We start from the raw sequence: 22193 nt of genomic DNA on the forward strand, positions 1-22193 counted from the left end.
TGTGGGTTTGATTCCTGGGTTGGGAAGATCCCCTGGAGAAAGCCATGGCAACCCACTCCAGCATTCTTGCCTGGAAAATCCCATGGACAGAGCAGCCTGATGGCGACAGTCCAAAGAGTCTGACATGACTGAAGCAACTTAGCATGCATACATGCATTCCGTCTCTATGCAAGATGACATAATTTGAATCAACATTGTTCCCTGCATTTATTTCTGGGAGTGTTCCAAATGAAAGCCTGGGATGTATACACAGGAGTCTCTTATTTGGCAGGCCACATACTCCACTTATCTTTGAGTCCCATGAGATAGTCAGCAGCTCAGTTTCAGAGACAGTTTTATATTAAGCAAATTTCTGATGGAATAAAGGAAGAAGAAGTAAATTATTTAGCTCCTTTTTCAATAAAGAGAAATAGTTATATCTCTGAGGTTTGGTGCAGATTAGAGTTCAAGAGATATTATGTAGTGAAAAGGAAACAGGCTTCTTAGACAAAAAAAAAAAAAAAAAAAACTTCCCTTCTGGTTCCAATGCTGGGAAAACAACCAGGTTCTATGTGAGAATAGAGGTTACAGACCTTACCAGTTAAAGTATAGCTGCTAAGACAAGGGCCTTCTAGACCTTAGCTGATAAATTCCTTAGAAAGAATTATTGGTTCTAAGAACTCAAATATATCAGAATTCATTGAAACAGCCAAATTTATTGACAGTTCATAGTCTGAGAGATTGTCAGAAGACTCTGAGACTCTCAAGGATTCCCCAGATTCCCTGGTAAGAAGACCAGGCCAAAGTGGAACTGGACTGAGCCAAGAGAAGAAAAATTGCTCTTATGCTATTCTGAGAATCAGAATATAGTTCAGACCAATGTAGCTTAAAACATTCCAGTAAGATACTGTCAAACATAATTATTGTTATTCATGGCTAAAACTTTAAAACTGATGTGCATTTAAAAGAACATTTAAAAATACTCATGGTGGCAGAGTGAAATATTCATTTCTGTGCCTAAGCTAATACTATTAGAATATACTAAATAAAATTAAATAGAAAAGATACAAACACTCCCATAAACTGAGGACTTTGAAATATAAACTTCATATATGTTTGTATTTTAAAGTGGTACTTTCCTAACATTTCTAGTGAAAGATACCTGTTTGAAAGTCACCAAAATGTTCCTCCAACATGACTCTCTGCTTTTCAAGCTTTAAAATACTAATCAGTAGCATTTCTCAAAAAAGAAAATCTGCAGTCTAGATGCAAGAGGTATTACAATTAAAATCTCTAACACATACAAAAAGCTGTCTTCATAGTAGTACACTCAAGCTGCATATTAAATATATATATGAAAGACTCCCTAGGGCAGATGAGCTTTTTAATCATAGTGTTTGGCTTTCCATATCTGATTTGTTGCTCCTTCTATGGCAGGAGGATGGACTTGGTAGCACATTTTTCTCTAATTTCTTGATAAGCACTACTATCAACCTGACAGCCTAGACTGATTAAATATCCCTATTCACATGCAGACATAACCACTGCCTTTAAGAATCTCAGAAGCTAAAATTAAATGTAAATTAACAAGGACCCCAAATCCCTCTTCAGTTCCTTTCCTTTCAGGCAATTTTACATACTGCTTTGTGGGAAAAGACTGTACTTTACAAATAGCACTTATTTGTTTTTATTTTATTGGTTCAGTAGAGGTCGGATGAGATCCAGCCAAGGGAAGAATAGTAAAATAGCATAAAGCAAAACAAAACCCAAATTTAGAAAAAGAAATGTACTAAGTAGAGAATCCAATAGATATGAAAGTTTAAACAGGAAGTTCAGAGTTTAAGGAAACAAAAAAGCAAGCATGTCTCCTATGACTAGCTTAGCAAATACTAAATGATTAGACAAGACAGAATATAAGCCAGAAAACCCAGGTTACAGCCCTGGGCACAAAACTGTCAGGTGGCTATTATGGACAATGTGGGGCTAAATAAAGATTTTAGCTCAGACAGTAAAGCATCTGCCTGCAATGCAGGAGACCTAGTTTTGCTCCCTGGGTTGGGATGATCCCCTGGAGAAGGAAATGGCAACCCACTCCAGTAGCCTTGCCTGGAAAATTCCATGGACAGAGGAGCCTGGCGGGCTATGGTTCACGGGGTCGTAAAGAGTTGGACATGACTGAGTGACTAACACACACACAGCTGACACAATAAAAATATGTGTTACTTTGGCATAGAGTTTTGATCATCAAAGGATATAATGGAGCTTTACAAGTTTGTGAGCAATTTGAAGTTTCTGTGAGCTAGGACTCTCAGTAGCTATCAGCTTAGAGTCAAAGTTATTCTGAGGCCCCAGGAAACCTGAATTCAGAGATCAATGAAAACTGGTACAGGTGTGTCAGACTTGTTATTCAGAGAGAGGGATGGAGTACAGAATCAGGCCATTGCCAAGATCTTATATAATCTTCCTTCTGCTATTGTGTTACTAAGATAGTCTGAGCTTTCACACATGTATAGGGTTGGCCAAAAAGTTCATTTTCCATAGATTTTATGGAAAAACTTTTTGGCCAACCCAATAGATGAGATTGACTATGATTTATATTAATACTGTCTGAGAATTTTACTACATTTTGGTAATCAATTTGCTTCCCAAGCACTGAAAAGTATCAATACACTTCTAACTTCTTCCAGTCTTCTCAAATTTCCATATTTGTCTCCTCACCTTTCCCATTTTTCATCCACTTTTCAGAGTAATAGAAATTATCCCACCTACATCTTCCCAACCACAAATTACAAGCTTTTCTTTCCTCCCCAGAAAAGATGGTTTGCTTCATTGTTCTCTAGAGTCGTTCATAATACCGAAAACAGGAAAGGTCACATAGCCTTAAACTAATGCCACAAGAAAGTCCAGAGTTTAAATTAAATATTCAGTGTAACTTTGGTTGTGTGATTCCATTCTAGACAGCCATTGGCTGTGATATGCCTAGGTCTGCAAAAGTGTTCACCTTAAGTTCTCCACTGGGGGAGAGGGAAGGGATGGTGGAGCAGTCTTCTGAAAAGTCTCAGAGCTGAGCCCAGAGCAGCCAAGCATTCGTTAAGCCCAGGACTGGGCACACAAGACGGTAAATGAAACTGAGGTATCCAGGCATAGCAGAAGAGCTGTCTGCTCTAACACAGGGAATATCTAATTAGAAAACTGAAAGCAGGTATAAGTTGCATTTACAATAGCCTCCCAGATATAAATTATCAGTAAATAACCTAACAGAAATGCAAAGTACCTTTTCAGAAACTCAATCAAATTAAGAAAAGAAAACCTTGGGGAGGTAAATGATGTTAATGGATTAGAAATGCTAGCAGTGTAACACTGGAAACATCATTTTCCAAAACTGGTCTATACAGTCAATAAAATTCCAAGTAAAAGTCCAATAGGATTTGGGGCATAAAAATCATAAATTTAGTCTAAACTTTAAACAAAAGAATATAATAACATAAATAAAGAAGGCAATTCTGAGAAGGCAGACCAAAAAGGAAGAGTTACTTACCAAAATCAAACACATTTTACACAATAATAATTAAATCAGTGTGATGTTGGTCTAGAAAGACAAAAGTATCAAATCTTGACCAGAGATTGTCCTTAGCATCTTATGTTGATGATTTATCTATGCAGTGTGTGAAATATGAGAGAAAGGCCTGGAAATATAATATTGGGGATAAGAATCAGAAGAAGGGTGGAAAGAAAAGGTATAAGATAAAGTGGACAGAACAATAATAAGTTACCAGTTATTCATACAACAGGATGTTATTTGGCCATAAAAAGAAATGAAATATTGATTCAATATACAACATGAGTGAACTTTGAAAACATTGTGCTGAGTGAAAGAATCCAGATACAAAAGGCCTCACATTGTACAATTCCATTTAATACAAAATGTCCATAATAGACAAATCTATAGAGGCAGAAAACAGATTAATAGTGGTGGGAAAGGAAGAAATGGGGAGTGACTGCAAATAGGTATAGGGCTTTTGGGGGTGGATGATGAAATGTTCTGAAATTAGATTGTGGTGACTGATGCATAGCTTTGTGAATCTACTAAAAACCACTTAATTGTATACTGTAAAAAGGTGAACTTTATGGTATATGAATTATATCTCAATAAAACTGTCAGTACAAATATTTATATTTTGAACCATTCCTGTAATATCTCCTAGAGTAAAAAACATAAAATAAAATAAAAAATTAAATAATAGGTAATCAGAGGAATTTATCATGGATTTCAAGGAGGCACAACATATTTCCTATGGTGAAAAGAAAGGTCAAAAATTAAGAACTGTGGGTTGCAATACAAATATAGTGCTTTCCCTCACTTCTTTTCATTTCTCCAAACAGATTTCAAAATTATAGTACCAATAAAAAAGTACATGTATTTTTCTAACATTGATGGATCTTAACTGAAATAAACAAACTTTGAGTGATTTTTTTTCTTAAATTGTTGACATCAATTTCATCATCCATTATGAAATACAGATTCTTACACCAATTGTCTTTCAAATGTTTTTATTGTTTATAATGTATAATTCAATCTCATTTTATACACCATGGAGGAGGAAATGGAAGTATGTTATTTTTAGAGACTGATTACAAATTGATCCTTAGAACACTCTTTACTTTAACTAGTTTGATTTAAACAATTGTCTGAAAATCTCCCAAATAGCCTTTTCTCAGGTACATTCTTTGTGGCTTCAAATTCAGACAACTGATCTGATTCCCAGTCATCCTTTTTCATAGCATAGTTAGAATGAATCCAGTTGCTTTATCAGATGCTTTTGGGTATAATTTGACAACTATGATTGACATTGTAATAACTATTGTATTTACATCAATAAATATTATTTAGCACATTTTCTAGGGTAATCGTAAAGTTAAAAATGCATTTAGCTGGCTTAGTTATTAAATCTGAAAATGCCTTCAAAACGAGAGAGGCCAGAATATTTACCTGAACTGATTCAATGGTCTATAATTTTTTAAATGCCAAGTAATTAAGTTTAGAGTCTAGGAAATTGTACTTATAGTAAAATTCATGTACATATAAGCATAACTTACATTTTATTTCAGTACATGCACAAAAGTACATCCCATCTTTTACATTACCTATAACCAGCTATTCTCCTTCATTTCATTGGATTTCAAAAATGAGAACATACATAGTTGCTCTCAAGAAATACATCATAAAATAAGCCACTTTTAGATATGATTTTCTTATTTGGAATAACTTCTAAAAAAGAAATACAGCAATTGTTGCTATTTAATTTAGGTCAAGTGTCTTAGTTGCTCAGAGCTAATACATAATGTAATCATCATCATCTCTAAAACTCTTTCAATCCATAATAGTCATAGATTATAACAACAAGAGATATGGATGTTTCTCAAACATGCGGTGGCACAGTATGGACATCCGTTGGAGTCTGTCTGCCAAGAATCTCTTCACCCTTTGTGGTGCAAGAGAGAGTAACCTACTCTACACATTTTATCAGAAATAAATTTAGATGCTTATAAATTACTGAATTTACTAGAGTAGATCCTAGGGTGGGCCTCCAAGAGTGACTCCCCCCAAAAAAATACAGAGTCAAGAACTAAAACAGATACTCTCTCCAAGGCCACCACTGAATCTGTGTTAGAAGAAAGGTGACAGGGCTGCTGCTCCTGACGAAGCTGGAGAGGTGCTTCAGAGGAAAAACAAAGTCTCACATTTTCACAACATGGTCAGCAGAAACATCCCCAAATTACTGGGGATGTTGGCTTCCTTCTCATGTACTCTTCAGAGAATCTCAGGTGAGAATCTAATTTATTCCCAAACCCTCCCATAGTGGACTCGTGTGTGTGTGCTCAGTCATGTCCAACTCTTTGTGACCCTATGGACTGTAGCCTCCAGGCTCCTCTGTCCATGGGGATTCTTTCGGCAAGAATACTGGAGCGGGTAGCCATTTCCTTCTCCAGGAGAACTTCCCAACCCAGAGAGCAAACCCATGTCTCCTGCATTGCAGGCGGATTCTTTACTGCTGAGCCACTGGGCAATGTAATTTTAGGTTTCAGCTTCAACAAATAGGGAACTGGAGTGAAGTTTGAGGGAACCAATCAGGAGTTTATTGTTCTAAAAAGGCATAATAATACATGGTTTGCTTCCATCACATTTATCCATTCCCTAATGATGGACATTTAAGTTGATTCAACCTCCCTGTTACCATAAACAATGCAGGGATATGCATTCTCATACATTTTGCTATTCATTCTCAGGGTTGCAAAGACTCCACTTGCTCAAGCCATATTTAACATTCTGATTGTTATCATGAAGGCATTCCTTCTTCCAGTTAATCTACTATTTTCACTTTGAAGACTATAACCAGTCATTCTATTCTCACCCAATACCTTTCACTAGTAGTGATAGTTGCAATGTGCCAAGAGATGACAAATCTCTGCACCCTAAAGACATATCACCAGAGCTTCATGTAGATATGGCCACACTGTTCAAAGCTGAACTTCTGATTTGCCTCATAAAACTTAATTCTCCTACTTTTTAAAATTTTTCCTATGGTGTTAGGTGGCAATATGATGTTACTCAAGCCAGAATTCAGGAAATTTTTCTTTGCTCCTCTTCCTTCCTCACCTTCAACATCCAACAGAAACTTGAATCCAACAGATTCCATTCCTGAATACCTATACTGCCTGCATTTCCACGGCAACTAGTCTGGTTTGAAACACTATCACCTCTCAGTCTGGAACACTGTACTATTGGATAACTTCCCACATTACCTACTTACCTTCTCTCTTGCTTGCTTTTAATCTGTTCTTTACACTGCATTCAGACATCCAAAATGGAAATCCAATCAGTTAATTAACTGTTTAAGACTCTAATTGTTTCCCACTGCCTTTAAATAAAATCCAAACACCTTAACATGAACTACAAGGTCCTTGCCAAAAGAACTACTGCCTTCATAGTCTCCCTTCTGCAGGTCTTCTATTCTACTTAGTTTCCAGTTATATTGGAATTTCGGTTCATTGACTCTCATACAGTCTCACTGGTTAGACTTAACACATCTAGTTCCCCAGTCTCTGATAAACTCATTCTTCTCAGTTTACTTTGGTAGATTCTACTCAATCCTTCAGGTCTTGAGTAGACCTCAAGGATTTTTTTTTGAATCAAATGTTTTTACTGACCCAGTCAAAATTATGTATATGTCATGTAAAACCTTGTCAGAATACTCTGTGTTTCCTAACAGTTTTTTTATGTTTTTGAAGCTTAGACACATTTCTGAAATGATTCATTAAATATATATTTCATCTCCTCTCCTGACCTAAGGAAAGCTCTTTCTGCTGATCTAGAGCATTATCTGGTACATGACAGGAAATCAAATATTAATTTAGCACCTATTAGGCTCCATACACCATTCTTGGCACCACAGATACAACAGTGAACTAAATAGATAAGAATACATCCTCTCCAGAGAGAAACTATAATGATTTTAAAAGCAGCATATTGATGGGTTTTAGAGCATGGCCTCTGAAGGCATACTGCATAGATTCAAATCACAGTTCAATCACTTCCTAGCTCTGTGATTTCTGATTTAGCTAACTCTCTGTATTTATTCCCTTATTCATCAGTTCAGTCATGTCCAACACGTTATGACCCCATGCACTGCAGCAGGCCAGGCTTCCTTATCCATCACCAAATCCCAGAGCCTACTCAAACTCAAATCCATCACGTCCGACATGTGTCAGATCATGTCCAGCTCATGTCAGACTAATCTTCAGATCCAACCATCTCATCCTCTGTCATCCCCTTCTCCTCCCGCCTTCAAACTTTCCCAGCATCAGGATCTTTTCCAATGAATCGGTTCATCCCATCAGGTGGCCAAACTATTGGAGTTTCAGCTTAAACATCAGCCCTTCCAATGACTATTCAGGACTGATTTCCTTTAGGATGGACTGGTTGGCTCTCCTTGCAGTTCATGAGATTCTCAAGGTTCTTATCCAACACCATAGTTCAAAAGCATCAATTCTTCAGTGCTCAGCTTTCTTCACAGTCCAACTTTCACATCCATACATGAGTACTGGAAAAACCATAGCCTTGACTAGATGGACCTTTGTTGGCAAAGTAATGCCTCTGCTTTTTAATATGCTGTCTAGGTTGGTCTTTCTTTCTTCCAAGGAGCAAGCATTTTTAAATTTCATGGCTGCAATCATCATCTGCAGTGATTTTGCAGCCAAAATAAATGAAGTCTGTCACTATTTCCATTGTTTCCTCATCTATTTTGCCATGAAGTGATGGGACCAGATGCCATGATATTAGTTTTCCAAACGTTGAGTTTTAAGCCAACTTTTTCACTCTCCTCTTTCTCTTTCATCAAGAGGCTCTTAGTTCTTCTTTGCTTTCTACCATAAGGGTGGTGTCATCTGTGTATCTGAGGTTATTGATATTTCTCCCAGCAATCTTGATTCCAGCTTGTGCATCATCCAGCCCAGCATTTTGCACGATATATTCTGCATATAAGTTAAATAAGCACCGTGACAATATACAGCCTTGACGTTATCCTTTCCCAATCTGGAACCAGTTTGTTGTTCTATGTCCAGTTCTAACTGTTGCCTTTTGACCTGCTTACAGATTTCTCTGGAGGCAGGTAAGGTGGTCTGGTATTCCCATCTCTTGAAGAATTTTCCACAGTTTGTTATGATCCACACAGTCAAAGGCTTTAGTGTAGTCCATAAAGCAAAAATAGATGTTTTTCTGGAACTCTCTTGCTTTTTTGATGGTCCAGCAGATGTTGGCAATTTGATCTCTGGTTCCTCTGCCTTTTCTAAAGCCAGATTGAACACCTGGAAGTTCACGGTTCATGTATTGCTGAAACCTGGTTTGGAGAATTTTGAGCATTACTTTAGTAGCGTGTGAGATGAGTGCAATTGTGCGGTAGTCTAAGCATTCTTTGGCATTGCCTTCTTTGGGACTGGAATGAAAACTGACCTTTTCCAGTCCTGTGGCCACTGCTGAGTTTTCCAGATTTTCTGGCATATTGAGTACATCACTTTTACAGCATCATCTTTCAGGATTTGAAATAGTTCAACTGGAATTCCATCACCTCCATTAGCTTTGTTCGTAGTGATGTTTCCTAAGGCCCACTTAACTTCACATTCCAGGATATCTGGCTCTAGGTGAGTGATCACACCATCGTAGTTATCTGGGTCATGACGATCTTTTTTGTACAGTTCTTCTGTGTATTGTTGCCACCTCTTCTTAATATCTTCTGCTTCTGTTAGTTCCATACGATTTCTGTCCTTTATCGAGCCCATCTTTGCATGAAATGTTCCCTTAGTGTCTCTAATTTTCTTGAAAAGATCTCTAGTCATTCCCATTCTATTGTTTTCCTCTATTTCTTTGCACTGATTGCTGAGGAAGGCTTTCTTATCTCTCCTTTCTATAATAACATCTACTTCATAAGTTTAATAAGAAAATTAAATGAGCTAATATTTAAAGGAATTAAAAAAAAGAGTACTCAGCATATAGTGCTGCTGCTGCTGCTGCTAAGTCACTTCAGTCATGTCCGACTCTGTGCGACCCCATAGACGGCAGACCACCAGGTTCCTCTGTCCCTGGGATTCTCCAGGCAAGAACACTGGAGTGGGCTGCCATTTCCTTCTCCAGCATATAGTAAAGCATGATAAATACAAAATATGTATTTTATATGTTGTGCTGAAAGAAGTATATTTTACTATTAAAAAATCAGGGTAAAAGGGACTTATAATAGAAAATGAGGAAAGCAAGGGGCAATTTTCAAATTGTGGTCAGACAGGCCTAGGGAAAAGGCAACATTTGAGCAATAAATTGAAGAAGGTTCAAAATACATGCTTTTTAATGAATTAAAGAATGATTTATAGCATTTTAAGAGTACCAAATGATAAATAAAACTCTCACAATATGTAAAGAATAGGTTCCTCTCTGTTCAAACCCTTTGCTCATTAAACAAGGCACTCTGGCACAATCCTTTTCAATAAACATTTAATGTAATATATCTAGTTTTATAAATCTACTTATAAAAATTATTAGACATCTTAGGATTTCCTATAAAAACTATTAAACAATAGAATCAAAGTCTTTTGCAAACATTTTATTTACTATGTATAGAAGAGTTATAGGTAGAAAGCAATAGACCAGACAGTTTATTTTATATTGCACGTCAAACAATAGATAAATTCAGAGAGCAAAAGTGAAAATCTGAAATCTCACTAGTCATTGCAAAAGCAACAAAGCAACTCTATTCCACCCCCTATACTTTTTTGAAATCATATTTTGAATGCATTTCACCAGACCTGGCTGCAAGGAGAAGTGATTTTTAAATGCTATTTTTAACTCCCCTGAGATTTCTTCACAGGAAGAATATTAACGACTTGTCAAAAATAAGTGAAGTGAAAGAAATATTTAATTCCCTTAGAATGGCATTAGTTTGAAAACCTGCAAAAATAAAGTCTAATTCCATAAAGAAAGAAATACGCAGTTTTGCTGAGACAGCAAATAATGACAAATCTTTTGAGGCCTATGCAGATATTTTAGTAAGGATCGAGAGGAAACACTTCTCTTTCTCCTTTTCCTCTAGTAATTTTTCCAGCTACTTCAAAACACACCTTGAGGTTAACAGATAGATTTTGTAAAACATGTCTTTTCCATATAGCTTATTTTTAATATAGTAGACACTATTTTTAATTTTCTCTTGCTTTGGGTGAGCTAAAATATACATAAGGGAAGCCCCTTGCAGTCCAGTGGTTACGACTCAGCACTTTCACTGCTGTGGGCCTGGGTTTGATCCCTGATCGAGGAACTAAGATCTTACAAGCCATGAAGTATGGCCAAAAAACAAATATATGAACATAAATTTCAATATGGTATACATGTCAAAAAGAGCTCCCTTTTTATCGAGAAGTATCTTGATATAATTATCAGGAGGAAAAATTCTATTATGGGAACTAGCTATGAAATAAATAATTTCCTCTTTTAATTTAAGACCTGGATATCTGATGACTATATTGTCATGATGTTAAAGTATATCAAGACTACTTAGTTTGAATATTAGGAGATGGTAAGAACCATAATTCATCCTCAACTGATAAAACTATTTGCAACTGACAAAACTATTCACTACCAGCAAATCTGTCCTTCAGACATGCTCCTTAGTATCATATTTTTCTGAAGTCGCCCACCTTTATGAAGTGAACTGGCCACATGAAGCCTTAATGATAGCTTTTGGCCTATCTACCTTTAGGCTTGAATTAGAGACAAACCAATCTTTGTGAAATTGAAAAATAATACTTGTCAAAATACATTAATTTATTAATGAGAGAATCTCACAGATGAAGGAAACATGGAGTTTATAGCTAATAGAATAGAAATATTAACAAAAACAATATGGTGACTTCAATATTTTCAAATCCTTTCTCTCTGAAAAACACAAGATCTACAAAATCTATGACTTTTTCATACATTATTGAGCTCACATAAAAAGTAGGAGAATTCCCTGAAGGTCAAAGTACAAACAGCTATCTGAAAATAAGTGGAAAGTGAACATGAGGCCATAACCATTCTAGGAATGAATGCCAATAATAGGACCTCTGGTGGCTCAGTGGTAAAGAATCCTCCTGCCAATGCAAGAGATACAGGTTCAATCCCTGGGTCAGGAAGATACCCTGGAGAAGTAAATGGCAACCCACTCCAGTATTTTTGTCTGTGAAACCCCATGGACAGAGAAGCCTGGAGGTCTATAGTCAATGGGGTCACAAAAGAGTTGGACAAAACTTAGAGATTAAACAACAAATAGGATCCCAGGGCTTAGCTGGTTAACAATCAAAAATAGGGGAATAACAGACTAAGATGAGGGCCATGAAAAATGGGAAGTTGAATATGTAACTCCATCATCAGATCAGATCAGATCAGATCAGTTGCTCAGTCATGTCCAACTCTTTGCGACCCTATGAATCGCAGCACGCCAGGCCTCCCTGTCCATCACAAACTCCTGGAGTTCACTCAGACTCACGTCCATCGAGTCAGTGATGCCATCCAACCATCTCGTCCTCTGTTGTCCCCTTCTCCTCTTGCCCTCAATCCCTCCCAGCATCAGAGTCTTTTCCAATGAGTCAACTCTTCTCATGAGGTGGCCAAAGTACTGGAGTTTCAGCTTTAGCATCATTCCTTCCAAAGAAATCCTAGGGCTGATCTCCTTCAGAATGGACTGGTTGGATCTCCTTGCAGTCCAAGGGACTCTCAAGAGTCTTCTCCAACACCACAGTTCAAAAGCATCAATTCTTCGGCACTCAGCCTTCTTCATAGTCCAACTCTCACATCCATACATGACCACAGGAAAAACCATAGCCTTGACTAGAAGAACCTTTGTTGGCAAAGTAATGTCTCTGCTTTTGAATATGCTATCTAGGTTGGTCATAACTTTCCTTCCAAGGAGTAAGCGTCTTTTAATTTCATGGCTGCAGTCACCATCTGCAGTGATTTTGGAGCCCCAAAAATAAAGTCTGACACTGTTTCCACTGTTTCCCCATCTATTTTCCATGAAGTGATGGGACCGGATGCCATGATCTTCGTTTTCTGAATGTTGAGCTTTAAGCCAACTTTTTGACTCTCCACTTTCACTTTCATCAAGAGGCTTTTTAGTTCCTCTTCACTTTCTGCCATAAGAGTGGTGTCATCTGCATATCTGAGGATATTGATATTTCTCCCAGCAATCTTGATTCCAGCTTGTGTTTCTTCCAGTCCAGCGTTTCTCATGATGTACTCTGCATGTAAGTTAAATAAACAGCGTAACAATATACAGTCTTGACGAACTCCTTTTCCTATTTAAGCTATAAATCTATGAAGACTATATCCTTATTTAAAGGATGGTCTGGGAAAAGTCAGTCAGTCAGAAAAGGAACTCGTCAGGAAAGCATATTTTAATTTTCCTGCCCTATGTGAGAAAGGGCCTAGATACAGAGCAATCAGGTGCCCTGCATTCCTGGCACCTGAAAAGAATAGGCAGGGATTCTTAGGACCTCTGATGGGCAGAAAGTGAAGAGGAACTAAAAAGCCTCTTGATGAAAGTGAAAGAGGAGAGTGAAAAAGTTGGTTTAAAGCTCAACATTCAGAAAACGAAGATCATGGCATCTGGTCCAATCAACTCATGGCAAATAGATGGGGAAACAGTGGAAACAGTGACAGACTTTATTTTGGGGGGCTCCAAAATCACTGCAGATGGTGATTGCAGCCATGAAATTAAAAGACGCTTACTCCTTGGAAGGAAAGTTATGACCAACCTAAATAGCATATTCAAAAGCAGAGATATTACTTTGCCAACAAAGGTCCATCTAGTCAAGGCTATGGTTTTTCCAGTAGTCATGTATGGATGTGAGAGTTGGATTGTGAAGAAAGCTGAGCACCAAAGAATTGATGCTTTTGAACTGTGGTGTTGGAGAAGACTCTTGAGAGTCCCTTGGACTGCAAGGAGATCCAACCAGTTCATTCTAAAGGAGACCAGTCCTGGGTGTTCATTGGAAGGACTGATGCTGAGGATGAAACTCCAATACTTTGGCCACCTCATGAGAAGAGTTGCCTCATTAGAAAAGACTCTGATGCTGGGAGGGATTGGGAGCAGGAGGAGAAGGGGACGACAGAGGATGAGATGGTTGGATGGCATCACCAACTCAATGGACATGGGTTTGGGTGGACTCTGGGAGTTGGTGATGGACAGGGAGGACTGGTGTGCTGTGATTCATGGGGTTGCCAACAGTTGGACATGACTGAGCAACTGAACTGAACTGATGGGTCCAATGATCCATCCCTTGTTCCTACATGTTCTTGACTGAGCTCAAATTTCCACCTGAATATGACAGTCAGTGGTCACTCTGATAAATCTTACTGGCAGAGGACAGGATCAAATTGATTCTATTTTTATCAACTATTAACTTAATGCTGCCAGAATCCAGGGGTCAGGAGGAAGCCCATCCACCTTATTGACTTAAAGTAGACTTCCTACAGTCACACACTCAGGCAACTGTGAATAAATCCTAGAAGGGACCAGTGGATCTTATCTCAAACAGCTAAGATGTATTCTAACCCAGTCTTTTATTTCAATTCACAATGAAAATAAACATTCTGATCTCTGGTGTTACTGCAAATAATTATAGAGATCCACAGATGAGCCAACAAGTAAACCCACTTCCAATGAAAAGACATTTCCATGGCTCAGTCCCCTCCACTGATATACATTTCCTGGAGGAGCACAAGTCATTCCAGTTTAGGGTTTATTTTTACACTTGATTTGGGTTACAATTACATTGATTTGGTTAAGCTACATGGGCCATAGGATTGAATGGTTGTAGTTTTCCTGCCACCATGGCACAACCCAGAGTCACTCAGGTACAAGAGAAAGCATATATTTGTAGCCACTAAACTGAACAAAATTTTGCTGGCCTGTGTGTTTTCATGTGTACAGTGCAAGGACAGTGAGGACCCCAAACTCAGAAGCTACTACTGATTGCATATGAATACATCAGAATATTCCAGGAGCGGGCATGTCTGCATGACTTTTTCTGTTTATATCACACATGAATGGAGATGGCAAAGCCTGCAGCAAGCAGGTCAGTTACAATTGCTGTTAAATGACTGCTTAATCAGGCTGTGCTTTGGGATCTTGGGGACAAAGAACATTAACTGCTTCCCACTCCCTGAACCTCAGAATCTTTGGTATTTCCTCCCCAGACACTGTTATTGTTCTTCTTACTTCATGGCTGTGAAATAATAAATATCTCATCCTAGCAGCTCTATCTCCAAATTTTCTCAAATCATCTACTACTGACACCTAGACTTCTCATCTTGAGGGAGGCAGTGGTTCAAGAACAAAAGGCACAAGGGCATTTTTATTAAATTTACAAAGACTCATTATGCAACCTACCTTGGGTCACCATGTGGTACTGAGTTAACAGTGTACTGAACCAAACTGCAATTATCCTTATAGTATAAAATTAGGTCATTCCAGCAAGAGAATCCAGGTGACTAAACCAGAATTAGGTTTGTATCCATTAGCATCCCTTTTAACTGGGCTGCCACCAAAAGGCTATATCAAGCAAGTTGACCTGGACTTGCTGTCAGGAGAGAGATGCACCATGCTTAAGAATGGTGAAGATGCCAAGCAAAATTTTCCAAATAAGTCTGCATAATTATCTAGCCCTTCCATTTTGATCATTAACCAGGAGTGATGGATAAGAGACGAATCTTGTCTATGGATAAGAGATGAATTTTGTCTGCATTCAGTGATCACTCTGCCTTATTAAGGCTATGGACCATAATGAGGGAGGGAAATTGAGTCAGAAATTCTTTTGATTTGATCCTTGGGTAGTTAATTCTAGGGTTCAACAATGCCACAAGTTTGCAGCTGATAGGGAATGTGAATGTTTCTCAAATACATTGAATATCAGCCCATTATGGAGTGGCCTAACCCCATGAACAGTATGAAAAGAAAATAAGGATAGTGATATCAGATTATAAGCGGTCCAGAAAGCTGAAAACATGGCATAGTTTAGTTCGATGAGCCATAATTGTGTGATGAGAGAAAGCTAATCAGATGCAAATAACATCTTAACCTACTAATATGTTAACAGTGAGGCACTGTTGTTAGTCTCAACAAGGGTCAGAGGTCCATCCAGTTAATTTTTCAAGTTAGGTTGAGGCAATGTCCCATGCAATATGGCCTTCTTCACTGTAAGACAAAAGGGCCAACTTCTAGCAGAAGTTACAAGTCTAATACAAAGTATAGCTTCTTAATCACAAATATATAGTCCTTTATATCTCGGTCCTTGACAAAGAATCCACCTGCAACTCAGAAGACCTGGGTTCGATTCCTGGGTCAGGAAGATCTGCTGGAGAAGGGATAGACTACCCACTTCAGTATTCTTGGGCTTCCCCCCCAGCTCAGCTGGTAAAGAATCTGCCTGCAATGTGAGAGTCCATGGGGTTGCAAAGAGTTGGACATGACTGAGCTACTTTCACTTTCACTGTATGGCCAGTGTGGGATGATAGATGTGTTGCCATGCCTACTGCAATAATAAATCTGAGTAGAAACAGTGATTCTGGACAGTGTAGGCTTGATTGCCAGCTTATTCCAGTAAGACTTAGAGAACAGGCTCTTACTATAGGCATCAACATGAGTGACTCAGACTGTTAGATAGCAGACAGAATGTATTTCTATGTCTCACAAGTCCCAAACGGAAGAAGTCAATCCAACCTCAGTGACTTAAAGTAGACCTTCTACAATGACGAACTTCCCTTGTGGCTCAGCTGGTAAAGATCTGCCTGCAGTGTGAGAGACCTGGGTTCAATCCCTGGGTTGGGAAGATCCCCTGGAGAAGGGAAAGGCTACCCACTCCAGTATTCTGGCCTAGAGAATTCCATGGACTGTATAGTCCATGGGGTCATAAAGAGTTGGACATGACTGAGAGACTTTCACTTTCTACAGTAACACATACAGGCAACTGAGAATAAGTCCCAGAAGGAACCAGTAGATCTTATTTCAAACAGCTAAGATGCAGTCTAGGCCAGTCATTTACTGCAATTCACAGTGAAAATGAACATTCTTATCTCTGATCTTGTATGCTTCAATTTCAGCATCAGTCCTTCCAATGTATATTTAGGGTGGAGATTTCCTTCAGGATTGACTGGTTTGATCTCCTTACCAAAGAGTCCCTTTGGGGACTCTAAAGTCTTCTCCAGCACCACAGTTCAAAAGCATCAATTCTTCGGGACTGAGCCTTCCTTATCGTCCAATTCTCACATGTATACATGACTACTGGAAAAACCATAGCTTTGTCTATAAGAACCTTTGTCAGCAAAGTGATGTCTCTGGGCTTTAATATGCTTTCTAGGTTTCTCATAGATTTTCTTCCAAGAATCAAGCATCTTTTGTGGCTGCAAACACTGTCCGCAGTGATTTTGCAGCCCAAGAAAATAAGATCTGTCACTGTTTCCACTTTTTCCCCATCTATTTGCTGTGAAGTGATAGGACTGGATGCCATGATCTTGGTTTTTTTGAATGTTGAGTTTTAAGTCAGCTTTTTCAGTCTCCTCTTTCACCTTCATCAAGAGGCTCTTTAGTTTCTCTTCACTTTCTTCCACTAAAATGGTATCATCTGCATATCTGAGGTTGTTGATATTTTTCCCAGCAATGTTGATTCCTGCTTGTGAGTCATCCATCTTGGCATTTTGCATGATGTATTCTGCATATAAGTTAAATAAGCAGGGTGACAATATACAGCCTTGATGTACTCCATTCCCAGTTTGGAACTAGTCCATTTTTCCATGTCCAGTTCTAACTGTTGCTTCTTGTCCTGCATATAGGTTTCTCAGGAGACAGGTAAGGTGGTCTGGTATTCCCATTTCTTTAAAAAATTTCCACAGTTTGCTGCAATCCACACAATCAAAGGCTTTAGCATAGTCAATGAAGTAGAAATAGATGACTTTGGAATTCTCTTGCTTCTTCTATGATCCAACGGATGTTGACAATTTGATCTCTGGTTCTTCTGCCTTTTCTAAATACAGCTTCTACAACTGAAAATTCCTGATTCAAGTATCACTGAAGCTAGTTTAAAGGACTTTGAGCAATACCTAACTGGCATGTGAAATGAGCACAATTGTGTTAGTTTGAATATTCTTCAGTGTTGCCTTTCTTTGTGGTTGGAAAGAAAACTAACCTTTTCTGTACTCTTAATTACAGATGCTGATTTAATTATAATAGTCGATTTAATTAACCCCTTTCAATACTGCTTTCTAAAGAAATTTCATTACTAGTGATTATTCATCTTTCCATATGAACTTTAGAATCAACTTATCTATCTCCATACCAAAATAAAAGCTGATATTTTTACCGTGATTACATCAAATCTTACTGACTTGAGGCAAACTAACATCTCTGTGGGCTTCCTTGATAGCTCAGTTGGTAAAGAATCTGCCTACAATGCAGGAGATCTGACAGAATGTGGTCCACTGGAGAAGGGAATGGCAAACCACTTCAGTATTCTTGCCTTGAGAACCCCATGAACAGTATGAAATGGCAAAATGATAGGATACTGAAAGAGGAACTCCCCAGGTCAGTAGGTGCCCAATATGCTACTAGAGATCAGTGGAGAAATAACTCCAGAAAGAATGAAAGGATGGAGCCAAAGCAAAAAGAATACCCAGCTGTGGATGTGACTGGTAATAGAAGCAAGGTCTGATGCTGTAAAAAGCAATATTGCATAGGAACCTGGAATGTCAGGTCCATGAATCAAGGCAAATTGGAAGTGGTCAAACAAGAGATGGCAAGAGTGAATATCGACATTCTAGGAATCAGCGAACTAAAACGGACTGGAATGGGTGAATTTAACTCAGATGACCATTATATCTACTACTGTGGGCAGGAATCCCTCAGAAGTAATAGAGTAGCCATCATGGTCAACAAAAGAGTCCAAAATGCAGTACTTGGATGCAATCTCAAAAACGACAGAATGATCTCTGTTCGTTTCCAAGGCAAACCATTCAATATCACAGTAATCCAAGTCTATGCCCCAATCAGTAATGCTGAAGAAGCTGAAGATGAACAGTTCTATGAAGACCTACAAGACCTTTTAGAACTAACACCCAAAAAAGATGTCCTTTTCATTACAGGGGACTGGAATGCAAAAGTAGGAAGTCAAGAAACACCTGGAATAACAGGCAAATTTGGTCTTGGAATACAGAATGAAGCAGGGCAAAGTCTAATAGATTTTGCCAAGAAAATGCACTGGTCATAACAAACACCCTCTTCCAACAACACAAGAGAAGGCTCTATACATGGACATCACCAGATGGTCAACACCGAAATCAGATTGATTATATTCTTTGCAGCCAAAGATGGAGAAGCTCTATACAGTCAGCAAAAACAAGACCAGGAGCTCACTGTGGCTCAGACCATGAACTCCTTATTGCCAAATTCAGACTGAAATTGAGGAAAGTAGGGAAAACCACTAGACCATTCAGGTATGACCTAAATCAAATCCCTTATGATTATACAGTGGAAGTGAGAAATAGATTTAAGGGACTAGATCTGATACATAGAGTGCCTGATGAACTATGGAATGAGGTTCGTGACATTGTACAGGAGACAGGGATCAAGACCATCCCCGTGGAAAAGAAATGCAAAAAAAGCAAAATGGCTGTCTGGGAAGGCCTTACAAATAGCTGTGAAAAGAAGAGAAGCGAAAACAAAGGGGAAAAGGAAAGATATAAGCATCTGAATGCAGAGTTCCAAAGAATAGCAAGAAGAGATAAGAAAGCCTTCTTCAGCGATCAATGCAAAGAAATAGAGGAAAACAACAGAATGGGAAAGACTAGAGATCTCTTCAAGAAAATTAGAGATACCAAGGGAACATTTCATGCAAAGATGGGCTTGATAAACAACAGAAATGGTATGGACCTAACAGAAGCAGAAGATATTAAGAAGAGATGGCAAGAATACACAGAAGAACTGTACAAAAAAGATGTTCATGACTCAGATAATCACAATGGTGTGATCACTGACCTAGAGCCAGACATCCTGGAATTGAAGTCAACTGGGCCTTAGAAAGCATCACTACGAACAAAGCTAGCAGAGGTGATGGAATTCCAGTTGAGCTATTTCAAATCCTGAAAGATGATGCTGTGAAAGTGCTGCACTCAATATGCCAGCAAATTTGGAAAACTCAGCAGTGGCCACAGGACTGGAAAAGGTCAGTTTTCATTCCAATCCCAAAGAAAGGCAATGCCAAAGAATGCTCAAACTACCACACAATTGCACTCATCTCACATGCTAGTAAGGTAATGCTCAAAATTCTCCAAGCCAGGCTTCAGCTATATGTGAACCATGAACTTCCTGATGTTCAAGCTGGTTTTAGAAGGGGCAGAGGAACCAGAGATCAAATTGCCAACATCCACTGGATCATGGAAAAAGCAAGAGAGTTCCAGGAAAACATCTATTTCTGCTTTATTGACTATGTCAAAGTCTTTGACTGTGTGGATCACAATAAACTGTGGAAAATTCTGAAAGAGATGGGAATACCAGACCACCTGACCTGCCTCTTGAGAAACCTATTGGAGGTCAGGAAGCAACAGTTAGAACTGGACATGGAACAACAGACTACTTCCAAATAGGAAAAGGAGTACTTCAAGGCTGTATATTGTCACCCTGCTTATTCAACTTCTATGCAGAGAACATCATGAGAAACGCTGGGCTGGAAGAAGCACAAGCTGGAATCAAGATTGCCGGGGGAAATATCAATCACCTCAGATATGCAGATGACACCACCCTTATGGCAGAAAGTGAAGAGGAACTAAAAAGCCTCTTGATGAAAGTGAAAGTGGAGAGTCAAAAAGTTGGCTTAAAGCTCAACATTCAGAAAACGAAGATCATGGCATCTGGTCCCATCACTTCATGGGAAATAGATGGGAAAACAGAGGAAACAGTTGCAGACTTTATTTTTGGGGCTCCAAAATTACTGCAGATGGTGACTGCAGCCATGAAATTAAAAGACGCTTACTCCTTGGAAGAAAAGTTATGACCAACCTAGATAGCATATTCAAAAGCAGAGACATTACTTTGCCAACAAAGGTTCTTCTAGTCAAGGCTATGGTTTTTCCTGTGGTCATGTATGGATGTGAGAGTTGGACTGTGAAGAAGGCTGAGCGCCAATGAATTGATACTTTTGAACTGTGGTGTTGGAGAAGACTCTTGAGAGTCCCTTGGACTGCAAGGAGATCCAACCAGTCCATTCTGAAGGAGATCAGCCCTGGGATTTCTTTGGAAGGAATGATGCTAAAGCTGAAACTCCAGTACTTTGGCAACCTCATGAGAAGAGTTGACTCATTGGAAAAGACTCTGATGCTGGGAGGGATTGGGGGCAAGAGGAGAAGGGGACGACAGAGGATGAGAAGGCTGGATGGCATCACTGACTTGATGGACGTGAGTCTGAGTGAACTCTGGGAGTTGGTGATGGACAGGGAGTCCTGGCGTGCTGGGATTCATGGGGTCGAAAAGAATCGGACACGACTGAGCGAATGAACTGAACTGAACAATGCAGGAGACCCCGGTTTGATTCCTGGGTGGAGAAGATCTGCTGCAGAAGGGATACGTTACCCACTCCAGTATTCTTGGGCTTCCCTTGTGGCTTAGCTGGTAAAAGAATCCACTTGCAATGTAGGAAACCTGGGTTTGATCCCTGGATTGGGAAGATCCCCTGCAGAAGGAACGTCTCTGTGATGTTCTATCATCTTATCCATTCTTTTTGTTTAAGTCCACTTCTGTGTCCCTTAGGAGTGTTTTATAGTTCTTCTCATTTAAATTGTACCTTTCTTGATAAGTATATTCACAGGAATATTACCTAGGGATATTACCTTTTGATTGTAATGGGTCCTTCCATAAATTATTAGTTCTAACTGGGTATCAATTTTATATATGAGGCCTATGTTGGTCAGGGTTCTCCAAAGAAAGAGAACTAACAGGATATGGGTACATAGATTTTAGGGAATTGACACACAAGACCATGGAGGTGAAAAATTCAAAATATGCAGGATATATTGTAAGACTGAAGACCCCAGGAAGAGTTACTGTTGCAGCTTGAATGGAAAGTCAGTCTGCCGGCAGAATTCCTTTCTCTTCAGAGGAAGTCAGACTTTTTTTCTATTTAGGCCTTCAAATGATTGACGAGGACCATCTATATAAACTTATTTGAAATCTACTGATGAATATTATCCTCATGTAAAAAATACCTTCACAAAAACATCTAGAATTAGGTTAGACCAAATATCTTGGTAGCATAGACTAGCCAAGTTAATATATACAATAAACCATCATAAGGACCTTTAAGTTTAAAATATTTGTCTTATATTGCTACTTCAATTTCATCTCTCTCTCTCTCTCCACACCCCCTTCTCTCCCTCCCTTTCCCTCTCTCTCTCCCCTTCTCTTTGATTCTCTGTAGCTTTCCATGTAAACTATCACATCTGCATATACAGATAGTCTTGCCTTTTTTCTAACTCATGCCTCTAATCATTTCCTTTTATTGGATTTTATTTTTTAATATCTTCAGTACAATAGTAAAAACTGAAGCAATAATGAGCTCATTTCCCTTTTCTCTAAAATGAACAGAAACTG

This window comes from Bos javanicus, chromosome 9, assembly GCF_032452875.1.
Source record: "Bos javanicus breed banteng chromosome 9, ARS-OSU_banteng_1.0, whole genome shotgun sequence".
Taxonomy (NCBI): domain Eukaryota; kingdom Metazoa; phylum Chordata; class Mammalia; order Artiodactyla; family Bovidae; genus Bos; species Bos javanicus.